Raw genomic sequence first — 24,816 nt, 5'->3', positions numbered from 1 at the left:
GAATTCTGGAAGGAAGCCTAAAATAGTTGAAGTGTGAACAGTGTGGAGATGGGAGCAAGACGATCGGCGGGCAGTGAGGCAAAATAGTGAAAAATTAAAAGTGTTTAACCGGTATTAATTAGCAGGTAATATTCTTTAAGTACTTTGTTGTTAATTGTTCTATGTAATCTTATGATTATGATGGTTACAGATGTTCAATGATAATAATTCTTTGTATGTTTAGCTTCCATTGCTTTATGCTCAAGGGCATATATTTTTCTAAGGTAAAATTGTTACAATTATTATTAGCGATTGCTCATTATTTATTACATGTTAAAATATATATATTGTCGTGACTGCCCAGATATTGCAATAACAACTCCTTTGTTTCATATTTAACTTGTTTTATCATGATTACATTGTTCCAAAAACAAATAGTAAAGCGTTTCTTGTGCTCACTTTATGTCATACGCATATAAGAGCCTTGTTGAATTTATTAACATTTTCGCCCTTGAGGCACGAATCTGAAAAAAAAAGAATAATTAAATACAAAAAAAGAACTGCTAAAACAGATCTTCCAAAATCTCAACTCATAGCTGGATTATCTCCCGTATCGGACTCCAGTACCTTCCGGCCCTGCCGGCTAACTAACACCAAACCTCTTCAGTTTTACTTGGAAATGTGTATGTCTAATTCGAGTGAGGTGACATTTAGTGACACATTAAATAATTCAGGTCTTATTTATCATTAGTAAAGGATATTAATTTATGCCTTTTGTTAGCGGTTGTTTTGTATTTATGTTTGGGTAGTTAGAGCAACGATCGTGGGTTTCTCTGCCATGCTCTTTTCCCACACGAGCTCTAGGTGAGCCTGGCACTCTCCTTTTATGTTAAATGGTTGTTAATGTTTTTGCTGTTCTTTCTAATTGTCACATGTTTAATTTGAAGACAGCTGTATGTAAATAATAAAGTTAGGAGTATTTACTCTGCTTTTGTTTTATAAAATTAAACCATACTTCCCCTCTTTAAAGTTAGTAGCCAGCGCCTTCCGGTCAATTAGAAATAGATGTATACAACGTAGGTATTCCTTATGACGATCACATATTTTTGGCCACAACTACGTTTATTTTTTTCGATCCAACCCGGGGTTGTTATACTACAGTGTAAGGCAGCTAAATGACAATATTATATATATATATATAATTTCTCAATTCATCCTTATTTATTCATGTCTTCAATATAGAACAATGATTTTAATAGGTGACTTAGAATTGTAGGACTCATAACTTAGAATATAGGTCCTAATAGCTGGTGTTTTGTTAGCTTCATTATTCATTGTTTATGTTAGCAAAATTGCAGAAATTAGGTACATGCAAAACTAAAAATTGTTTTTGTTTTTTTGAAATTAAATAAACTGTCAACAGAGAAATTTTATAAAAATATATTTGAAATTCAAAACTGTGCTATCAATTTTGCTCTTTTGCTTTTAATAATGGGCCAGGGATATTTTGTTCTCGCATTTATGTGTTAGCATCACTGATGTTGATTCCGGGCTACGATTTCGCTTTTCACACAGGTTAATATTGCGTACAGTTTACGCATTCTCTACATTTACAGATTTTGCATGAGCGCAAAGAATTTATTTGGTTGAATTTTTTGAACCTGGAATTACGGTCCATACTTCTAATAGAGTTTAGTGATCACCGAAAGCTTTTGAATTAGGACGTCTTATTTCATCTACCATGACTACTGTTATGTACTTTCAGTATGCTGCATGGAATAGTAGAATTTTTCGTAGGGTCCAAAAAGAATAGTATATTTTCCAATACGATTCTGTTGGCCTTCAGTGATGTATTTGAAAAATTAATTTTCTTAGATGTTTCGAAAGTTATGGCTAAAACAAATTTTAGTGAAAATTAAAAAATCATCATGTATATCACAAACATTTTTGTTCAGGATTTTTTTTTTTGAGGTGATTATGTACTCGCCTATACCTATCAGTAAGTATAAATGTCATAAAATATGCCTGTATACAGCGTGGTAAAAAAGTTCTGCATAAAATTCATATTTTCGTTAAACAATTTTTTTTTTCGAAAAACGGTGAGACCCATCGATTTTTATTTGATCCAGGGCACCTTGTTATGTGGCAAAATTTTTTGTTCGATAATCCACTTACGGTAGCGATGACATAATTTTTGTTTAAATGACAACGCATATTTTTTTCGTTCGAAATTGATGACAGTGATAATTATCTAAACAACGGTGTGAAAATTTCGATGTCTTACATAACAATTTTTTTTAGAAAAATGCACCTTAAGTTCTTGAATGCAATAATTTGCTGTTTACGGATCAAATGCCTTAGAAAAAAATTTATTCGGCAGAAAGCATTTCAGATAACTTAAGTTGCAACTGGTGTTATGTAATATTTGCGGAATTATTCATCAGATATTGTCAGGATCCTGATTAAACTGCAAAATTTAGAACCAAGTTCAACCGCACAAAATCCAAATAGTATGTAGCAAATTAAGGTCGACTTTTTGTCTTCGAGTTTGCCGATAAATTCCCCAAAAAAAAAAGATCCAAAGAAATGTTTACTTGAAAGGAGTAGATTACCTGAAATATTGAAGACTAAAAATCAGTACCGATTTAACATTCTTTGGTGAAATCGTTTAATTCGAAATGGCAAAACTTAGTGAACGCGAAAGAATTGATATTTTGAGGATGATTGGTTTCGGCGATAAGTTACGAACCCATCAAGAAGCTTGCCAATTATTTAATGCAACGTACCCTGACAGACCACCAATTACGCAATCTACGGTTAGTAGGGTACTGGCAAGGTTTGAGGAAACTGGTAGTGTGAAAGATGCTCCTCGTGCGGGTCGTCCTAGAGTAGATGATGAAACTAGATTGAATATCCTGGTGGAGCTCCAGGACAACCCTCATTCTAGTACAAGGTCGATTGCATTGAACAATGATATTTCACATGTAACTGTGGTGAACTTTCTCAAAAAAGAGAAATTTCACCCCTATAAGGGTCACTTGATACATGCATTGACTGAGGACGACCCAGACCGCCGTCTCCACTTTTGTGAAGATTTAATGCATCGATGTAACGGAGACCCCGACTTCCTCAAGAACATAATTTTTTCTGACGAGGCTACTTTTTATCTTAATGGATCGGTGCATCGACATAACTGCCGGTATTGGTCTCAGGAAAACCCGCACTGGGTGCAAGAAGTAGATCATCAGCACCCCCGAAAGGTGAACGTTTGGGCGGGAATAATAGGGCGTCGTATTTTAGGCCCGTATTTTTTCGAGGAAAATTTAACTGCTGCTCGCTATTTGGATTTCCTGCGGTTCGATTTGGTCCCAAGCTTAGCAGAGTTATTCCCGAACAACGAGGATCCTGATATTCCTGAGGAAAGAATTTGGTTTCAGCAGGATGGTGCACCGCCCCATTATGGAGTGCAAGTACGGGAGTACTTGAATAACACGTTTACTGGCCGGTGGATCGGGCGACGCGGAACAATCGAGTGGCCTCCGCGTTCGCCTGATTTAACACCTCTAGACTTTTTTTTGTGGGGCTATTTGAAATCGCGTGTGTACACAAACAGACCAGGTGATTTGGAAGAACTTAAAAACCGTATTCGTTTTGAAATAAATCAAATCGACCCGGGAATGCTTGAACGAAGTGTAGACGGCGTTTACACACGCTTAGGACAATGCCAAATGGTACAGGGTGGGCAATTCGAACAATTTCGCTAGACTTACACAAACATTAGTGTAATTTTACTCGTTTGAAATGTAATTTTGTCAACTTTGTCCTTTTCGGAGCCATTAATAGTGTAAGTAGACAATTATCACTTATAAGAACTTAAGGTGCATTTTTCTAAAAAAAATTGTTATGTAAGACATCGAAATTTTCACACCGTTGCCGTTGTTTAGATAATTATCACTGTCATCAATTTCGAACGAAAAAAATATGCGTTGTCATTAAAAAAAAATGATGTCATCGCTGCCGTAAGTGGATTATCGAAAAAAAAAATTTTCCACATAACAAGGTGCCCTTGATCAAATAAAAATCGACGGGTCTCACCGTTTTTCGAAAAATAAATTGTTTAACGAAAATATGAATTTTATGCAGAACTTTTTTACCACGCTGTATATTAGATTAGATACCAATTTAGTTTCCACGAAAATAAACATCTAGAATTATTTTTTTATAATAGTTATATTCATTAAGCAGACTAGGGTCCAAAAATATATGAGATCTGTGTGCTATGATTTTATGTAATATTGGGTACTGGAATATTAAATGGTTTGTCTCTGGTATCGTACTTACGACAACAGTCCCAGTTATTATATTCTTCTAGAAGAAATGCTTTGAAATTAAATTGTCAATCTCCTTAAGTTTATTATATAGGATGTCGGGTGTCCCAGAAAACAATGATCATACAGCTACCACAGATTCCTGAGAAAATAATGCAAATTAAGTCAACTTACTTCAACAACTAAGATGCTTCGTTTAAGACGAGGGGGACATATATGGGATTTATGTTGTACACTTATGAAGATATACTATGATTTTTTTAAGGATGTACAAGAATTTCTTTAGGATTTTAGATCTGAAAGGATGTATTAAGTTGTACCAAAGAGGTACAGGAATTTAGAAGCATGTACATGACTTATCAAAAATTTAATGGAGATTTACTTGATTGAGTTTACGCGCATTACATTAATTTCTTGTGGAAGCACTTTGAAGGTGAGAAATAATGAAATTTGAAATTGAGTATTGCGGTTGTATTGTAAATCTGAAGGTTAAAAAATATTTTTTTAATTTCGGTCAGAAGTGTCTTGGATAGTGTGTTTTAATAAAAATTGCTCCAATTGGATCTCGTGGATTTAAATCAAAGTGACGAAATAGAAGGTGGGTGGTTACAATTGAATTGTTATTTTTAAAATAAATTTTAACTGCAAAAGAACGTTGGATATTTGATCAACGCTCCATATTCACAACTAAACCGACATTTCTCCCAATCGCTTTGACAATTGTCTTAAACCTCCATTTATCGTGAAAGCAAGGCGACTTTATTTGAATTTGTGTCATTATATCATGAAACAAACTAACGAAAATTAATATTTCATTCTGCCCAATCATTTATAATGGAATAATTGATACAAGAGCCTATTTAACTGTAAAGTTGTCCTAAAATTAAAATGTTTGAATATAACACTAGAAAAATCCACATACAAGAATGCGGGGATTCTGGAGTCTGATGGAATTTTAGGGAGGGCCCTTTGTACTTCCTTATTTTTTTTTGTATTGGTTGTCAGATCCTTATAACGTATATCAAATTCCGTCCAATCCAATTCGGATTTTGTCAGTGCAAAGATAATCGAAAACCATTTTAAAAGTGAGCATTTAGCACCCCGTAATTTTGAAATGAAGCATTTTTTGACTAAGGTAAGTTAAGTCGAATTTTTTTCTTCATTTTTTAAATTATTTTGTATATATTTTCTTAATTATTCATTTTTGTATGACGTCAGATTTGTTTGAATTGATTGAATAATTAATTATTATTATTAGGATGCCATATATTAAGTGACTGCACTAAGATGCATAACGCATATAAATCTTTTAACTGTTGAATATTACAACATTCTTTACTTAGTTTTTCAGATATTTTAAAGCAAAGGATGACTTCCTTGTCTATTACACTAACTGCTGCCAGGAATTTAACGTGGATATCAACAAATTATGTCGTTCGAAATTATATTTTTATATTCGAATTATAACGTCTTCTTTTAGCTGTGTTTTGAAACTAGACGTTGCGATTGGTTAATTTTAAATATTCGATACCCTGATTGGCTATTATTTAACTTCAAAATTTAAAAACGACAAAATGTCAACAACAACAATAACTGTCTACTAACTTTTCCATCTCGCACGTTCATTTTCAGAGCACATACCTACCTACTGTCTGTCAGAATTGAAAATGCCCATTTTTATACTTTTTCATGTTCTAGAAATTTCTCGGCCTTCGAAAAGCATCTCGAACCTAATCGAATATAATAGTCTGGAAAATTGTCCGTTAAATTAACAAATATTCAAGAACTGACAAATCAATAAGGTAGGTGAGCTTCCGTAACATTCCTTCTCCACATAGAACCAATCATCCCAATCAAGCTATTCCAATACAGAGCTTTTATTACTAGAGACAAAAGCAGCAAATGCAAATTATTGTTTCACATCGGAACAACTTTCAGTCCACTACAATCACTTTCTGACTTTGTTGAAAATTTTATTTATTACTAAATGAACGTCAAAGACGTCACTAAGAAATGCTTGAATAACTATTTTTCGAGATAATACAATTTGATAGATCTTTTCGTAGAAAGTTTCCAATCTTCTTCTTAATCCAGCCATTCTGCACAACTTGGACAACCAATAGTCACTAGAAACTGTTCAGAGCTGGAGATATTTCAGAAATATTATCCCATATGGATTTATCTAAGTTTTAAGTTTTCTGTTGAAAAATGGACTCAAAATCTGGATCTTTCCTTTGTTTCCTGACAGAATCTCATTCAAGCTACGTTTTTCAGAAAATCAGAAAAGACATTTTTTCTGTTCTCCTACTTCGTTCAATTATTAAGAGATTTTAAAATTTCTATGTTATTTTGTAATAATTGTTCTCCCACTAAAGATTTTTACGTTCTACTTCTTTCAACCTGGTCTTCAATTTACTTTTGTCAGGGCTACTTCTTGAGAGCTCTGGGGAGCCGCTCCGCCTAGAAATTTTCGTAGTAAAAAAATTGAATTTAAAATCTGTTTACAATGTTATCTACATAGATTAAACAGATTAGTCTTATAAAACATATTACAAAGGAAATGTTAAATTTCTAATGTGTATAGTCAATCTAACTCGACTTGGCAAAATTCATTTGAAAAACGTTGAATACGTGAGCTCCTCGTAGTTCGCCAATAAATATGTAAAGTCTTTACAACGGTGGTCATGGTTACCATCGCGCAGCGGTTAACTAGTTCTCTTCTCGTTAGACTTTCCTTGATCTTGGCCGGATGGTTTTTAAGAGAACGATTCCTAACATTCCCTTCGGCACCACAATTCCAATACTTGAATGAGTCTTCACTTTGTATCCTTTGCCAAAATTGTCCACACATCCTTCCTCGATTGTTTTCCTTGTTCATCTGCTTAGAATCTAACGTTTGGTATCAAACAATATTCATTTTTATTTTGCTTCAACATCCTACAAGTTTTAAACTGTTAGTAATTTGACACGCTTGTTTTAAATTTGTTACATTTTTGATATGCAATCACCCCCTGAATTTTTTCAATATTTGCTGTGAATCATCATGCACAAGTAAAGAAATAATTTTATTCCTACCGATTTTGTAGTTCATTTAGAAAATATATTTAGACCACCACATGATCTTATTTATTTTTTACACATATATTTTGCGATGCGATGACATGCGGATATAAAAGAACATAGGAGACAAAGCAACATAAGCAAATAAGGGTCATGTTTTAATAAAATTTTTATAAAGTCGTGAATAAACATGCAATAAAAAATATGTAAAACGAAATGAAATCCCGGCACACAGGCAACTTTTTCTCTTCCTAAATTTGAGATGAATTATTTATAGTACTCGACACGAGTTGGAAGGTCGGCGGACCATTGTTTCCACCCCTATTCTTGCGTTACTTGTTTTTCAAGTAGCCTTGTACGCAAAGACTTTTTGCAAGTGCACTCTTGATGACATTATACCACATTAGTGACCCGTAAATCCATTACTGAGTGAAAAAACATGTACAGTAATGGATACTTTTTGCCTTTTCATTCAGTTGCAACATTTTGTATACCGTTGTGTGCGGACACGCTTCTGATTCTATAAGGGGTAATTTATTTTTATTTGTGCTACTTTAATTAAAGATTGAAGAGGGAAGATGATTGATTTACACTGTAAAAAACAATACTGCAGAAAATATAATCTAAGAAAATGTTTATTAAGACAATTTAAGATTTCAGTATATTTCAGTAAAGAATTGAGGTAAAAATTTTTATATCATTTATTTTTTATATTGTTGTTTATTGTTTTATGTTGCATTTTAGTGTGGCGAAATATTTAAAGAATTTAACTACAGAATCATTTTGTTATAATTAGACATCGGAAACTTTGTGGTGACAATCAAATAAATAAACAGTAATATTCTACAGAAAATTGATTTTTGTTTATATCTCCGGAATCTATAAAACGATTTCAATAAAATTTAGTACAGTTAATGTATGATAGTAGGCCTTCTATTCTATAAAATATGAGCACTAAAAGTTCAACCAGTGGTGTACAACTGGACACAGTCACCCCATTTTTTTAAAAAAAACCTACACCACTGTATTTTTTACAAGCTATTTTAACGGATTTCTATTCTAATGCACAAAATACGTAAAAATGGTAACTTGAATTTTTTTCTCAAGTTATTCGTAGCAATACAATCCCCTTGTGGCAGACACTTCTAACCATAATATTACAAGAATATTTATGTTTATGCTTAAAAGTAAGTGCAATTTGTAAGCACATCAACAAAATTCTTTACACTCGTCGCTTTCATTTTTTTGGATTAAAACGATATTTGGAAAATCACGACAGAGCCAATGTAAGGCACATAAATGAAATTTTAAGAACAGTTAACGACGATCCTCAGCTAAGTACATGAAGAACGTCTCGGCAACTTGGGGTGAGTAAATCGAAAATCTGAAAAGTTCTAGATAAGGATAGCAGAAATCAGAACCATTTACAATCTGTGCAAAATTTACTTCCGGAAGATGCAGAAAGATGCCTGAATTTTTATCAGTGGTTGTTAGAATTTTTACTAGAAATACTTTGGACCGATGAGGCTACGTTCACTAGGCGAGGGGTAGTGAATTTTCACAATCTGCGTATTTGATCACAAGAAAATCCTCATGAAATTCGGACAAGATCTTTTCAACACGAATTTTCTGTGAAAGTATGGCTCGGAATAAGTATTGTGGACCTTTCTTCTTGCCACCTCATCTAAATTCCCAGTCATTTCCTAACTTTCTAGAAAACCATCTACTTATATGAATTTAGAGGATGTTCCATACGACAAAATAACTGGATACAAATGGATGGTGCTCCTGCGCATTTTAGGAGAATAATACAAGAATGGCTTAATGAAAATTATATGGGGTGATAGATAGGTAGAAGATCAAATGCCAATGCATAATGGTGCAGAGCCCAGTGTCTTGGCCAGCCAGATCGCCCCTGGACTTCTATGTTTGGGGTTACCTATCGGAAAAGTAAAGTTTACTCTGGGTACTCCAATAGATGCTAGACCACTACTGCAGTGAATAGAAGACGGGTGTAATGAATTAAAAGAAAACCACCACATGATATTAGCTTCAATTAGTTCCATTAATAGAAGATGTCAGAAATGTATCCATGTGGGTGGTTCGCATTTTGAACAATTGCTGTAAATACGTAATGTTAATATTGTTTCTTGTTTAGTTGTTGTTGCTTGGTAAATGTATTTTTATTATTATTTTGATTTAAATTGTTCTTATTTGTAAAGATTAGGCCTTCAGGGGAAACTAAAACACACCAGGAACATTACTTCACAGGTGATGTGGAAAGAATTTTGCTTTGAAATGTGCTTACAAATTGCACTTACTTTTAAGCATAAAGATAAATATTCTTGTAACATTATGGTTTGAAGTGTTTGCCTAAGTGGATTGTATTGGTATGAATAACTTGAAAATGGTGAATCTTAGGGAAAAAAATGAAGATACCTTTTTACGTATTTAGTGCATACATATAAATCCGTTACAATAACTTGTAAAAAAATACTGTGGCGTAGGTTTTTTTTATAAAAAGGGGGTGACCCCTGTCCAGTTGTACATCACTGGTTGAACCTTTACAGCTCATATTTTAGGGAATGCAAGGTCTACTATCGAACATTATCTGTTCCAAATTTTATTGAGATCGGTAAATAGATTCCGGAGATACAAATAAAAAATCTATTTTTATCAACTTCAACACTCTGTATCTCTAGGTCCTAGAGATACAGGCTGGAACGTCCTAGAGTCTAGGACGTTCCAGCCTTATGCTTATAAGGCAAACTCCTATTATTTTAATGAAATCTATCTGTCCTCGGAGTTTCCTGAATAAAATTCGGACCACCCTGTACATTATGCTAGTAAGCGGTAATGCGAGTTGTAGCAGCAGAAATAGTCTAAATTTTTGGTGCCGTTGCAAACATTTAAACTTCACTCTCTCATATCTCTTTTAGAATCCTACAATTTGGAACAGCTTGTTAATGAACCTACAAAAGTTACTCCCCACTCATCTTCCTTATTAGACATATTAGTTATTTCAAATTTAGATATCATAGGGTCCTTGAATGTTAGGGATGTTTTTGGTGTTTCAGACCATTTTCTGGTTTCATGTGTTGTAACTTCTATAAAACTTAAAACTCGCGAAAAATTGTTAACATTTCGTGACTAGAAATTTTGAGGAACATTTATTTTACAATGATTTATATTTTATTAATTGGAGTTATATCTTTACTTTGCAAAATGTGGATGACATGATTAATTTTTTTAATTTGAATTTACTGCAGCTATTTAATACTCATGCCCCTTTACTCACAGTTAAAATTACAAAAAAACGTGCCCCGTGGCTCACAGATACCCTAAAAGAAATGATGAAGATACGTGATAAAGCGTTTCTGAAATATAAAAGTACTCGCTCGAACCCAGATTGGGAGTTCTATAAGGATTTGATTATATCACTACTGCAGTGTGTAATGAGAAAAAAAAAACATTTCTTAATTATACATTAAAAAATAAGGACAGCAAATCCGTATGGAATTCCCTAAGATCCTTAGATATAATTAGTAATTCCTAAGCACAGTATCTACCGGAAAACTTGAAAGATGCAAATGCTATAAATATATATTTTAATAATATTTCACCACCAACTCCTACTATAGAACAAACTTCGTTACTTAATAAATATACAGAGTCCACCTTTAACAACGGTTGCACTTTTTCCTTCACTTCGGTTTCACTCCATCGGCTATGATATGATATCAATTACTATGATAAAGTTGATTAATGATTTATTATTAGAACATATTACGCATATAATTAACACAACTATACTACTACTACTACTTTTCCTAGTGCTTGGAAGTCTACTAACATAATTCCATTACCAAAAAATAGTAATCCGACTGAGTTAGGTCATCTTCGCCCTATTAGCATAGGTACTTTCTACACTGTCTAAAATTTGTGAGTTAGTTTTGAAAAATCACATATCAAAGTATATATTTGGTAATAATATTATTCCAGATTCCCAGTCTGGCTTTATGTCACAATACTACTACTGCATTATTATTACATATAACAGACGATTTTGTGAAGGCTACTGATGAGGGAAGAGTGACTTGTCTTGTTTTGTTGGATTATAGTAAGACGTTTGATACCTTGGATCACGATATTCTCATCAGTAAGTTAAAATTTTATGGATTTGATAATTCACCCGCGTCTCCAATCAATAGTTTCTTGCATGATCGTAATTAAAAAGTAATTTCTGACTCAAAGGTGTCAGACGCCTTACCAATAAATTTTGGCGTACCTCAATCCATAATTAGGTTCCATACTTAGCCCCTTATTATTTTCTATTTACATCTCGGATTTCAATCAGGTTTTAAATATAAATAATATTCATCATTACGCTGATGATTCTCAAGTATACTTCAACTTTTTTATTGAAGACTTACAGTTCGCTAACGAAGCAATCAACAACGATTTAAATTCATTACTAAATATTTCAGTTGCTTATAAATTAAAATTAAATCCTAAGAAATCTAATATCATCCTTTTTAGTCCCAGAATTACAAGAAATTTAATAAAAGAATCTCTAGACATTAAAATAGCAAATGAGTCTATAAAAATTGGTAGTGAATTGAAAAACTTAGGTCTATAGTTTGATGAAAGTTTGAGGTTTTCCAAGAATATAAACTATTTATGTCAAGTATCTTACAGAATTTTAATACAGCTGTAACCTAATCGAGTCCTAATGAACTCGGAATTAAAACTAAACCTCTGTAATGCTTTAATAATCTCAAAAATCTCATACTGCAATACTGTTTATGAACCCGCACTTTTAAAGATTGATTCGACACGTTTACAGAGAATTCAGAATTGTTACTTCAGATTCGCTTTTGGTACAAAAAAATTGATAGTGGTCTTACTAACTTGATTCACAACTCTAATCATTTGAAGCTTGATAAACTTCGTAAATTACACTCAATGTGTAATATTTATAAAGTCTTAAGTAAGTATTCGTTATTCCCATTTGCTCGAAATTTCTCGCCACGCCATGCGCCACTGCTCTGTACACTAGGAGTTTCTCTTATATTGCACCTAAGGAATACAACAATTTGCAGGCCGAGTTTAATAATTTTTCCTTAATTAACTTTAAAAAGAAATTATTGCTTGATGAACGTTAATCTTGATGATACCTATTTGGCTCATTTCTCTAATATTATTTTTGTAATTATGGTCTACTGTTTATTATTTTTGTAATTATTGTCCACTGTTTCGACATAGTTGATATACTTAGTCTTAGTTTGGTTTTGCGTGAAAATGTTTAGTCATTAAATTCAGAATGTATTACGCACGCTCTTCTATTCACATTTCATTGTATTTAAATTTACTTTTTTTATTAGGGTTAAGTTGAAAGGCAGTTAAAATGACACTTCCCCCTATTTATTGACACTATGTAATAAATATTTCTTGTTTGGAAATAAAGACAATTTATTATTATTATTATTAGTCCATTTGATAAAATTTTTTAGGAAATTTTTATAATTAATAGAGTAAAGTAAAATATAGGTACGTTTCAGTCTAAAATTGTATGTTGAATTGAATTTATTGGAGTATATCATTTCTGTTTTGAATATTGAAATTTAATAAATTGATTTATTTTAAATATGATATATTTCTTGAATAACAATATTGAAGAAAGAAGGATAATGTTCCGCAGTTGTGTGAATTATTTCAGCGGTTTTTTTTTTGATATTTATGTTTTCAGAAGTTATTAATAATGCATTTCAATATAAACGACTAGGGTGGAATCCATTACTTTAAAATATAAAATTTATTTGGGACTCAAGTAAGTCACGTTCAAAACGCACATCAAAAGTGTTATGAGAAGGGCCAGATTTCATGTTTTACACAAATAGAATCCAAATGTCATCGATATAAGGGTTTCTGGCCTGTCAATATGTATGAAAGCAGACGCGGATCGAATCCTAACGTTCGGAGATACAAACTTATTCATTCATGTTTATTTTACAAATGAAACCAGCTGGTGTTATTACATTTCTTGTTTTTCCTTCCAACATATCGGTTTTACACATTTGTGTTATTTATTGCAATAAATAGTAACATTATTATAAGTACATACTCTAGGAAGTTTTTCTATTACCTTTATACAGGGTGATTAATTAACAATGGGAAAATCGAAAGCTGAAGATACTACACGTGAAATTGTGACTATTGGCGCAAACATGCCTTATCCGAAAGTTGATAGTTTCGGAAATACAGGGTGTTGAAAGTTAAAATTTTAAATCGTTTTTTTACGATTATTCTGAAAATATGTAGGTTAGGAACTTGAAAATGTGTGAAACTATATTTTTTAGGCGACGAATAAGATGCGTGTTGTATTTTCAGCATTGCTCATAGAGGGCGCCACTTACGACCAATTTTACCGAAAACTTAGTTAATAACTTTTTACCCTGTATGTCTAACATGAAACTTGATTCAAAACCTGAGAAAGCAATCATTTTTCCATTAATTGTGTATTCTTGTTTCATTTGGGTATCTCGATCCGTTTTCGAGAAAAATCGATTTAACGAACACTATGTTTTGATAATACGAGAAAGTAATAGCGAAACAAACCAAGTGTTTCTTCGTGTTATTACAACAATTAACAATAAAACAAATTAAATTCGTAATAATGATTTAAAGTCAGTGTTCGAAGAATCCACCGTTGACATTTACACACTTTACACAACGTTTTCTGAGAGATCTTCGAGTTTGAAACAGCATATTGGGATTGCGTTTGACTTCGCTGGCAGCGATTTGTACTATTTGCTACAACTCTTCACACGAACCAATAGATTCTTCCAAATAGAAAAATGAAGAGGATTGTCGTCCGGACTTCTGGGTGGCCAAGTAATAATGCTTCCACGACTGGAAGAAGTTCCACTTTATTTAAGAAGAGACATGTGGTTCATGCACGACGGAGCTCCACCGCATTTTTCTTGGCCAGTGCGTGCATATTTAGATGCAGTTTTTCCAAATGACTGGATTGGCCATGTACGCATTTTTGCTTGGCCATCCAGAAGTCCGGACTTCGATCCTCTTGATTTTTCTATTTGGTCTCGAATGAAAGATATGGTTTACAAAGAATCTCGTGTGAAGAGTTGTGGCAAAGAATACAAATCGCTGCCAACGAAATCGGACGCAATCCCAATATGTTGTTTCAAACTCGAAGATCTCTCAGAAAACGTGTAAAGTGTATCAGTGTCAACGGTATAGATAAATTCTTCGAATACTGACTTGAAATCATTATTACGAATTTCATTTGTTTTATTGTTAATGGTTGTAATAACACGAAGAAATACTTGGTTTGTTTCGCTTTTAATTTCTCATAAAACATAGTGTTCGTTAAATCGATTTTTCTCGAAAACGGATCGAGATACCGAAATAAAACAAGAGTACATAATTAATGGAAAAATGATAGCTTTTTCAGGTTTTGAATCAAGTTTTATGTTAAATATACAGGGTAAAAAGTTATTAACTAAATTTTCGGTAAAAATGGTCGTAAGTGGCGCCCTGTATGAGCAATACTGAAATTACAACACGCATCTTATACGTCGCCTAAAAAAATATAGTTTCACACATTTTCAACTTCCTAACCTACATATTTTCAGAATAATAGCAAAAAAACGATTTAAAATTTTAACTTTCAACACCCTGTATTTCTGAAATTATCAACTTTCGGATAAGGCATGTTTGCGCCAATGGTCACCATTTCTCGTGTAGTATCTTCAGCTTTCGACTTTCCCATTGTTAATGAATCACCCTGGAGAGACCTATAACATTACCGACTTTTTTTTTAATAGGGCATTCTATATTTTATAGTATAAATAGTTCTTCGACTTCTAAAGTTGAATTCAGCGATATAAGGTTATACCTACTTTCTTATCATAGTGGTCAAAGAAATGTAAAAAATTGTCTTTTATGTCGTACTGACGACTATTTCAAACAGTCATTTAATACTATAAAGCTTTCTTTTCTCAAACAAAAACACATCGATAAACACATGAAATTCATTAGAGTACCTTAGGAATAACGTGAATACGATTAATAAAATAGATTTTAAGCTGGTATGATTTATATCACAGAGATGCGATACCATATTAAATAAGTTGCACATATTATATATAGGTGACTTAAATAAAAGATTAGTTCTTCTTCGCAAACAATAAAAAGTATCAGTATTTCTAGAATTATGCCTAGGAACATGAAAATCAATTTTACTCAGCAGCTCAGGACAATCAATTTGACCATTTAATAACTTATAGAGGAAAGTGACTGAGTTTAATTTTCTCCTCAAATCTAAACTTTGAAATCCAAATCTATCAGTCAGTTGCCTATATGGTGTACCTCTTTCAGGATAAGCATTATCTATCTTAAAACATAAATATTTGAGAAATTTTCTTTGCGGTTTTTCAAGTAACTCTCTATGGCATAAATAGAATGGATTCCAAACAGTAGAGCAGTATTCTAGTTTATTTCTAACGTACGAAAAATACAAAATAATGAGCGACGCGACATTAGTAAACGATTTACAGTTGCGAAGTATAAAACCGTAAGCCTTCATTGCATCATCGACCTTGGACACGATATGACATGAAAAAGATAATTCCTGATCGAAGATCACTCCCAAGTCTTTAATTTTAGTCAAACGATTAATTTTGATGTGATTAATTAAGTAACTATAACAATAAGGTGATTTCTTCTTTGTAAAGCTAATAATATTGCATTTCTTAGCATTTAGATATAAATCGTTCAAATTACACCAGGCTTCAATTTTTGCTATTTCTCCTTGAAGAACGACACAGTCATTTAAGGAGGTAATGTTAGAAAAAATTTTTAAATCATCAGCATACATTAGTTTCCGACAGTTCAGACTAGTTGTAAGGTCATTAACAAATAACAAAAATAACAGTGGACCCAAATTTGAACCTTGAGGTACTCCCGACTTCGCCAAATACTTGACAGAACCGTAACCATTATAAAAAACATATTGTTGTCTTTCGGATAAATATGATTGTAACAGTAAGACTGAATCAGAATTGAAACCAAAGCTATAAAGTTTTTGCAAAAGAATATTATGATTAATTCTGTCAAATGCCTTTGCAAAGTCGGTATATATAACATCGAACTGAACTCCACTGTCCACCGCTTCCAATGCATACTGAGAAAGAACGGCCAGATTGCTGGTTGTTGATCTCATTTTCATGAAACCATGCTGACATGGACATATTTGTTGAGAAACCAAAGAGTATGTCCTGTTATACAAAATGATTTCAAAAATCTTAGAAAAATTACAGAGGATAGAGATCGGTCTATAATTAGTGATATCAGCGCGATCGCCACTTTTGAATATAGGGCACACTTTCGCCTCTCTCCAACTTATAGGAAAAACTCCTGTTGTAACTGAAAGATTATATATTGCCAGTAAAGGAGCCATTAAAACTCTAACCATGTCTTTAACATTGGAGTGAAGTTATCCACACATTTCCAGCCACGATTTATGACACATGGTACATTGAAAGTGGGATAGATGGATCAGCAGATATGGGCGGGGCTAGATATGCGCATGCGCTGTATACGCAATAAGCGCATAATGTAATTAATTAATCATTCTATGATGAAATAAGAGATATAAAATACGTCAATATAATTACCTACCCAACTACCCCACCAAGGGAAATGATTGTAACCAGCACCAGATCCGGGTAGTACCCCTCTGAATTAATCAGATTAAGCTCAGCATTAACTATATAATCATTATAAGCTAATCCAGAACAACGCTTGATATATGCTCTCAGCTCTTTATATTCACGCAAAAACTCATGGCGACCAGTATTCCTAAAATGCTTAAAGCACCGTGCTTTCCTCTTAATACTCTTAATCATGTCAGCCGTGTACCAAGGCGGATATTTTCGTTTAAATACTTTAAATGTCGGAATAAAACTATTGAAGATAGTATAAATTTTGCCATAAAATAAATCAAGTGCAACATTAACATCAATTATATTTTCTAAAAATGACCAATCAATGTCCATCAATGCACCATACAATCCCGCAAAATCAGATTTTCTAAAGTTATAATTTGTCTTATCCTGACAAGTATTGACACCAAACTGCTTTTCACGCACAGCCAGATTAAAAAAGTTAAAAACTAATGCAGGATGGTACTGTGCATCTTCCGCAACCAACGGTGCATTATCCCTATTTATAATACATGTCAAATTAGTAAATGCAAGGTCAAGAATTCGACCATGCATATTCAGTACAGTATTTATCTGCTTAAGATCACACAGATTCATAAAATTAGTTATTGTGAAAGTCTGCTTGTTAGAGTTATTTCCAAGTATAAAATCACGGCAATTAAAGTCTCCAAAAATAACAATACTTCCATCAAGAGCTGATAGAAACTGTTCAAATTCATCAAAGAATAGCTCATAATCGCCAACACAAACATCAGGTGGAATATATATAACAATGACAATTATAGTTACCTGAGAGATAATACATTTACAACATGAAATGTCAATTGAATTAACAAGACCATCTAATTGCGGTGCTTCCACAACGTTAACTATGATATCGATTCTCACTGCCAGAAGAACACCACCACCATCACTTTTATCAACAAGATCTAATCGTCTATCCTTACGGTAAACATCATTTGCCACGAGAAATAATTCAAGATTGTTAATACCTGGATTTAAATACGTTTCACTAATAGCAACGACATCATAATCACCGAGAGATACAGCACTCTTGAACTTTGGATCGCAGGCTACGAACGTTCTGATAGTAAAGACACAGAGTATTGTGAGAGTGACTGCTGGGCAAGCTTAGTTTAAATTTGTGACTACTTTAGGAACTCCATTAATGTACCGGATTTTCAGATTTTTTTTTTCAGATAGCTAAACGTTCCAAAAGCTAAGCCTTTACCTTCTTATAGTTAGCTATTTGGCGAGGAGTTAACTATAAGAACTAAGTATTTTGGAAATTATATTTATGATTATAATTCTTACATTTATGAATATATTGTTTTGTTTGGCCAGTATACTGAGTGTAACGTAAATGTTGGGAATAAATTGGATTTTTTGGTTTAAAAAATAAATTTTTCTCATATGAAATTATGCTCTACGGTGCGTTAAAAAGATTAAAAAAATTTAATTTTTCTCCAATAACTTTCGAACATTATAAAATAATGAAGCGAAATTTTAGCCTTAGCTTAATTTGATAATCCCCTGGTAACAGGAAAAAGATTGACTTTGAAAGTTACTCATTGGCGTGCGTACGGATTGTACCGTAAGGTTTTTCGAAGAAAATTGTAGCACGCCACTGGTAAAAATATTTTTTTATGCTCCACATTTTATTTTAAACAGAATTACCCTCTTGTATTTTATTTCTAGCTCTTGTAATTTTTCCTTAAATAAAACTTTTGTAAATACCATTTTTTCCCACTACTAACAGAGGCAAATAAAAATATCAAAAATATTATGAAGTATGCTTTGACTCAGCCACCGAACATGGTCAAATAAGTATTGAAAAAAGCTTTTTGCGTCGAAAATGATATTAAAAACCTACATTTTTTGAAATTTTTTAGCGTCCTGTAGCTTGGAAAAGAAAACCCGAAGAGCATAACTTTATATGACAAATATTTATTTTTTAAAATAAAAAATCCACCGTTTAATTTATTCCCAACCTTTACGTTACACCCTGTATATTCCATTATAGTTATTGCAATTTATTTTATGAACAGTGAAAGTTGTGAAAATTACTTATTTACGTAACAAGTCCGGAAAATACTGTTTTTTTGGACGAGTTGACAAAATTCTAGGACGAGCCGTAGGCGAGTCCTGGAAGTCTGCGAGTTCAAAAAAACTGTTTTCGGACGTGTTGCGTACACTATTTTTACGGCAACCATGTAGAATAACAAATTAATGAGACACATTTCTTTATTATATTTTTTTGTAGAACAAAATTTCGAACATTTTAATTCTTATTTGTATTAAATATTGAAATTCGAACAGAAGATAGGTACTAACAGAAACATTCTAATTCTTATTTATATTAAGATTTATAGTAAAATTTGAGCAATTGCTAATATTGAAAGGGTTTAATTTGTTTGAAATGCTTAGTATATTTAAATTTCACTTCAGATAGCTGTCAGTCGTTATTTCGTTGCTATGGTAATGTTCAACTGCATTTATCAAAATCATACCTTCCAAGATTTTCATATTCACAATGACAACAACGATGTGATTCTTCCCGGCCTAGTCCGGGAAGTGCGTATTTCCCGGACTAGGCCGAAAAAATGCTACTTTCTCAAAGAAAAAGCGTCCGGGAAGTAGCCACTTCCCGGACGGTTGCCGAAAAAATTTATTTATTTTATTTATTTATTTATTTGATAGACCATTCAACAGAAAATATCCAATTACTGAATGGGTGGGAACACAATATGTAATATAAAAAATGAAAAATGACAGTAACAATTGGTAAAATAATTCTAAGACAAAAAAAAACTATAAATAAATTCAAAAATAATAAAAATAAAAGTTAATAAGTATTTTACATTAATTAAAATAACAGTAGTGTAAAACAGTCATATGCTTTAGTAAAATAGAATAAAATACGATAAATAATGCCCATAAAGACACAACGTAAAATGAATAACAAAACAAACAAAAGCCAATTAAAATAGGTTCGTTATTGATTTCATGTTACAAGAAAAAATGTCAATATTAAGTTAGACGCTGTTGTTGCAATTTTCACACATGACATAAATTGGTGATAACAATAATAAATTACTATTAGGCATTGGTACATCATATTCGAGTAGCGTAGATTGGCGCGAGGCACGTGGAAGTTAAAACGTTCCTAAATTTCAGGACAATCATACACATAATTAATGGTTTACACAAAAAAAAACATAATGCATATCTCGACGTGTCTCTAAGGACTTACAGTTAAATATGTCCAAAAGAATATTGTGGGAAAATCCAATTCCTTGAGTTCTGAAGTGCATATATTTTAAGAATTTTCTTTGAATGTTTTCTAAGTTATTTTTATAGACTGAGGATACCAAACTATTGAAGCATACTTCAAGCGAGATCTTACAAAACAATTATATAAATTTACTATTGTAGAAGGATCAGCAAAATCTCTATAATTTCTGATCATAAACCCAAGGCTTCTATAAGATGATGAAGAGACATTGCGTATGAGTTCATGAAAAGATAATTTTTGTCCAAACGTTACTCCCAAATCTTTTATATAATTGGGACAAGTAAGAGAGTGATTTTTAATCATAGATCACAGGACAAGTCATTCTAGAGAAGGACATTATATTGCATTTACTTATGTTATTCGAATACAGTTTTCTCTACACCATACAGTGGAGGAAAGTACCGGTGGTCTACCAGAAGTTACGTGAGAGCGATAAAGTAAGCCATAGAAATCCATGTGATAGACAAGGATGGCTATAATGAAGGCGTCTAATAGTCAACGCCCATTTCGCCCTTCCACAAATAAGAAGTGGATCTTATTTGTGGAAGGGCGAAATGGGCGTTGACTATTAGACGCCTTCATTATAGCCATCCTTGTCTATCACATGGATTTCTATGGCTTACTTTATCGCTCTCACGTAACTTCTGATAGACCATCGGTACTTTCCTACACTGTATACTCACTGATGTTAAATCATTTTGTAAGTTCTGACAATCATTTAAAGTATCAATCTAACAAATATTTTCATATCATCAGCGTAAAGTAAGAAATTAACATCTAAATATTTACTAATATCATTCAAAAAAATATTGAACAGTAGGGGTCCTAAAATGGAATCTTGAGGAACTGCAGACAATACATTTATGAGTTCAGATTTAAATCCCCTATATTGTACATACTGTACCTCCGACTTGTAAAGACACCACAGACGTCTAACCTTTCCAACAGAATACTATGATCTAACCTGTCGAATGCTTTAGAAAAATCTGTATCTATAACGTCGACTTGACCATGATTGTACAAAGTTCTAGAGATATAATCTGTAATGCACACAAGGTTTGTTGTAGTCGATCTACCTCTCATAAAACCATGCTGATTAATATCTATAATTCGTTTAACATGCTCATATAAATGATTATGTAAAATGATTTCTAATATTTTGCTAAAATTACATATAATTGTAATAGCATGATAGTTGGACATATCACTTTTATCGCCATTTTTAAAAACAGGTCGTATTCTCGATATTTTCCAAATGTCCGGGAAGGTTTTCATTTTTAAAATCAAATTAAAGATAACCCGCAATGGTCTTGCAAATACAACTGCACAGTCTCTCAGAAGAAAGACCGGAATTAGATCAGGCCCCATTGTAAAATTGGATTTTAATTCTTTTTATACTTCTAACAATATTTTGTTCCTCAACCTGGCTATTATGAATTAGCTGACTGTTAAGATGTCTGTATACGTTATTCAGAATATAAGAACTAGCAAAACATTGTTGTTCATTATTTAGTTCTTGACCATTAAAATTCATAGTGGCAGGATATCCTGAATCTTGATTTTTATTAGAAACATAAGACCAAAAATTATTAGGTTTTTCTTTTAGCTCTTGCTCAATTTTGCGGACAAAATTTCTGATCTAATCGCCTTAAATTGCTGATATATACCGGGCGTGCCTAAAGTATGGAATAAATTCAGTAAAAACGAAACAAATTTTTTTTAGGAAAAATCCTCGAACAGGTCGATTTTTAATTTAAAAAATACATATTTTAGCATAAAAGGCGATTTTCAACCGTCATTTGTTTTCGAGTAATGACATCATCGACATTTTTTTTTAAATAGCAACCCCTTATCTTTTTCCTGATTCTGAAAGATCGTTTCATTGTCGATCCGACACTATTAAAATGTTGCCATCTTACATAGGAAAGTTTTCGAGTAAATGACGATTGAATGTTAGAAAACTTAAATTTTATTCATTAAAAAAATAACAATTCCTATGTCAAGCAAATTCAATTCATTAAGTTTTCTACCTAATTAAGTGTTCGAATTGCCACCCACCGACTTCTTGACAATACGCAAGTCTGTGTAGAAATTGTTCTTACACATTATGAATTATTTCTGAGGTAACTCTGTGTATTTCATCTATAATACAATTTTCGAGTTCTTCTAATTTATTGGTCTATTAACGTACATTTTGGACTTTAAGTAGCCCCATAAGAAATAGTCCAGGGTGTAAGATCTGGGGATCTCACGGGACATTCTATTGGTCCTCGTATGCCGATCCACCTCCTAGGAAAACAATTGTCCAGAAAATCTCGAACAGGGCGCGCATAGTGCGAAGGAGCACCGTCTTGCTGAAACCATATGGTGTCATCAGGAATATCAGGGTCATTATCGTTAGGAAAAATTACTACAAGCACTGGAACAAGGTCATTTTGTAAAAACTCTAAATATCTTTCTCCTGTAAGGGTTCCTTCAAAGAAGAAAGGTCCTACTATTCTGTTGTCAACTATTCCAGCCCACACATTTAATTTCTGTGGGTGTTGGGTATGTGTCTCTGCCATCCAATGAGGATTCTCCCGACTCCAATACCTGCAAGTTTGACAGTTCACTGTACCATTGAGACAAAACCTGGCCTCATCTGAAAAAAGGATTTGCCGGTGTAAATCTCTATTTACTTGACATAAATCCATCATAATTTCACAAAAGTGTAAGCGGCGGTCGGGATCGTCTTCATTGAGTTCCTGCACAAGTTGAATTTTGTAGGGATGATATTTTTCCTGCCTCAGGATACGTAGCACTGTGATCTGATTAATTTCATTGTTTAATGCAACCAATTGTGAAGTATTATGAGGATTATCTACCATACTTATCAAAATGTTCTGTTTGTGATCTTCACTAATTCTTGGACGTCCTGGTTTTGGGATATCTACAACATTGCCAGTTTCTCTAAATTTAGATTCTATCTTACTGACTGTTGATTGGCTGATCGGCGATCTGGATGTTTTTCATTAAATAAATCGCAAACTTCTTGCTGCGTTCTAGTCTTATCCCCGCATCCGATAAGAATTAAAATTTCAATTCTTTGTGTGACAGTTAAATGTGCCATAATACTTTAAATTCAACAATAATTTTTATATCGCTTACAATACTTAGAAAGTCGGTATGACAGTGACACTTTGTAAAGATTTACACCTACGTGATCCATAAAAAACTTCAGGCATTTCGAAAAACTAAATTTGATAACGTTTTTGCTTTATTTTAATTGATTTGGGTTTTCTAACATTCAATCGTCATTTACTCGAAAACTTTCCTATGTAAGATGGCAACATTTTAATACTGTCGAATTGACAATGAAACGATCTTTCAGAATCAAGAAAAAAAATAGGGGGTTGCTATTTAAAAAAATGTCGATGACGTCATTACTCGAAAACAAATGACGGTTGAAAATCGCCTTTTATGCTAAAATATGTATTTTTTAAATTAAAAATCGACCTGTTCGAATATTTTTCATACTTTAGGCGCGTACGGTATTTACACTAGCAGTTCTTTTATATGTATTCCATAGCCTATACTTATTTTTAATATCCTTAATTAGTACCGAGTACCATCTCGGATAATATAATAATAATTGATTTTGAAATTTGTTATGTTGGTGAGTAATTTTTAAAGACTTAAAAAGAGAAAGAAATGACTTAAAGTCTAAATCAATCAGAAATGTATCAAAAATAGTTTTTATTTTTATCAAATGTGCAGTCCGACCCTGGCCTATGTTCTTTGCCGGCGCGTGATATCACCTTGCATCCTTACAATAACCGTCGTTGTTCTATAAAGTTTATATAAGAAAATGTAGAATTAGCAAGGCATCAGATATCGAATGTGGCCATTACTATTATCATTCTCTGTGTCTAGAGGTCCAGTTAAGGAGAATACATAGTTTTTCCCTAACTACATTGTTTTTACTTCTGTGCGTCCCCGCACAGACTACAAATGTATCAAAATCAAAATTTTTATAAAAAGTTTCATGAGTTTCCAGCCAGACTGCCAGCATGGAGGATATTACACTACAAAAAGATAACAACAAAGACAACAGATAAAGATAGTAAGTTATCTTTGTCCACGTGATCTGTTTGAGATGACTCTTCGCTTAAATTAAAATTAAGAAAATCTCTGGGGTTGGATCTACAATTTATCATTAAGATAAAAGGTATTTAAACCGTAGCGCTACAGTATCATTTTTATTTATTCAGATGCGCCAAAGTCTTCATTTTCCCCTAGTAGGTTGTGTAGGTCATTTATTAACAACCCATAAAAGATAATGGTCCAACTGTGGTTCGTGTGTGTGTGGGGATGACATTATACAATAGAGCTCTCTATTCATGCATAGTAAGAATATTTGTCACGCTCC

At 32.8% G+C, this 24,816-nt stretch overlaps 1 long non-coding RNA gene across 1 annotated transcript; it reads right to left on the bottom strand.

Moving 5' to 3' along the window:
• Window positions 1-469: 469 nt before the first annotated feature.
• LOC108907597 lies at window positions 470-18,061 on the bottom strand. Its single transcript, XR_001964337.1, has 2 exons — window positions 17,903-18,061; window positions 470-503 (listed from the first exon to the last, which is right to left on the bottom strand). It is a non-coding gene; the product is annotated as an uncharacterized LOC108907597 (long non-coding RNA).
• Between the last annotated feature and the right edge of the window lie 6,755 nt (window positions 18,062-24,816).

The sequence above is a fragment of the Anoplophora glabripennis genome, unplaced genomic scaffold (genome assembly GCF_000390285.2).
Source record: "Anoplophora glabripennis isolate ALB-LARVAE unplaced genomic scaffold, Agla_2.0 scaffold403, whole genome shotgun sequence".
NCBI lineage: Eukaryota > Metazoa > Arthropoda > Insecta > Coleoptera > Cerambycidae > Anoplophora > Anoplophora glabripennis.
Note: the sequence above shows the minus strand (reverse complement) of the source record. Positions and strands in the feature narration are given on the sequence as shown.